The sequence below is a fragment of the Drosophila obscura genome, unplaced genomic scaffold, assembly GCF_018151105.1.
Source record: "Drosophila obscura isolate BZ-5 IFL unplaced genomic scaffold, ASM1815110v1 contig_187, whole genome shotgun sequence".
Taxonomy (NCBI): Eukaryota; Metazoa; Arthropoda; class Insecta; order Diptera; family Drosophilidae; genus Drosophila; species Drosophila obscura.
In genome coordinates, this window is record NW_024542775.1 from 279,592 (window position 1) to 281,238 (window position 1,647).

Sequence of the window (1,647 nt, forward strand, 5' to 3'; positions counted from 1 at the left end):
TGATGATACTATTCTAAATCAATTGTACCACACGGTCTTAGAATCGGACTGGGAAGAGCAGTGCCCAACCGAAGTGAATCCGAACACGTCCGCGTTGCTTGCGAGTGGGAGTTGAGCACGATGCGAGGGTGGTGCTGAAACGAAAATTCAATGTGAGTCAAGAGCCATTCAGCTTTCAATTCTGCAAAAACAACACTTGCATCCTGAAATCTTCTTTAATCCACCTACTGCCATCCCCTTCATGACCAGAATTTTCCGAGTTCTGGTCTCTTCGTGAGTGAAGGTGGATTGGGGCCCCAAGAAATGCAGTGGATTGTGCCTATTGGGGACACCACTTAAAAAAAAAACGCACCTACATCTCTACCTCATGGGTGGTGGGGAAAAAGGATGATTTAATTTAGGTACATATGTACATACGTACATACTGTATTATATACATATACAAGTTTCTAACACTTTAAGATATTATTAGATATATGTAGCTATCCTCACTCATCGTTTTCTGCACCTTGAAGAGCCGGCTCGTTTAATGTGAACGCGTTTTAATCACCCACAGATTCGACTCGATACTCCAACTCGTCATCTGTAAAAAAAGTGCTTTGGGTATGGCGTTTTCTCTTGGAGATCAGAATTAGAGTGTCACTTACTTGAGTGCTTGGGAATCCAAGATTTGGTCATATTCAGATGCCTGGTCACTTGTATGTCGACGGCATAGTTCTTCCAGTACCAGGAGACTGAGGATATGACCGATCAGCCTCGGCGTTCTTCTGAAAGTACACGTAGGGTCGTGCTGATTCTGCCATTTCATTAGCTGCCCACAGGCAGCCGCCAAAAAAACTCTAATACTCAATGTCCGCTTAGTCTCGTTTTCTTCTACCTGGGAGCCGTCTTTGGGATCCGATCCATGTTGGCAACCGATTCAGCACGAAAAAGTTGAGCAGCTCATAGGCAGCAGTCCGATTCTCGTGCACCAGCTTGATGTTGTCGGAAGACGTTGTCGCAATATATATAGACATATAACTCCTCCATCTCCATGAAATTATTGTTTAATTTTTTCTGCAAGACCACGCACACTCGCAAATCAAACAGAGCATGTGAACATAAAGTTCTGGTAAGACTTTAGGGACGTATATTACATATTTAAAATCCAATTTACCTTATGCATTAAAATTGCGGACAAACGGTATTGGAATATATATATGAAATTCTCCTATTGAAAATGAAATTTCCAGTTCGATTTTTCCCAATTGTGCACAAACGGTATTGGAATTATACAAATCCAATTGGAGCTCACTTTTTTGACGAATAAATGAGACGCTCAATGGTAAGTTGAACTTTTCATTGCGCCGAAAGGATAAGGGTATGACGTCACAAAATCCAGAGCTTTCAAGGAAAAAACCCACCTCACCACATAACTCATGATTTTGTGCTTTCGCGCACCCATGGTATATTTAGTCCATCGGGGCTAGGGTGAGGTCCTTACGAGACACTTAAAAAAAGTTCTGGCCGTCTTAATATTCGGGCCATACCTTGCCATGACCCAGTCGAAAGAGAGCACTCAAAACGCTCTCCGGACTCATTTCTGCGTTTAAATTGTGAGCCACCTGTAGATGGTAAGTTAGAGGTGTCAAACCATCGAGGGCACTA

At 42.7% G+C, this 1,647-nt stretch overlaps 1 long non-coding RNA gene across 6 annotated transcripts; it reads right to left on the reverse strand.

Moving 5' to 3' along the window:
• Positions 1-359: 359 nt before the first annotated feature.
• LOC111070829 lies at positions 360-1,375 on the reverse strand. 6 transcript variants are annotated; one of them, XR_002607423.2, is made up of 4 exons: positions 1,157-1,375; positions 878-1,108; positions 648-764; positions 360-583 (listed from the first exon to the last, which is right to left on the reverse strand). It is a non-coding gene; the product is annotated as an uncharacterized LOC111070829 (long non-coding RNA). The 6 variants fall into 6 exon arrangements; XR_002607422.2 differs by having other exon boundaries at positions 648-767; XR_002607420.2 differs by having other exon boundaries at positions 648-1,073; positions 1,157-1,365.
• Between the last annotated feature and the right edge of the window lie 272 nt (positions 1,376-1,647).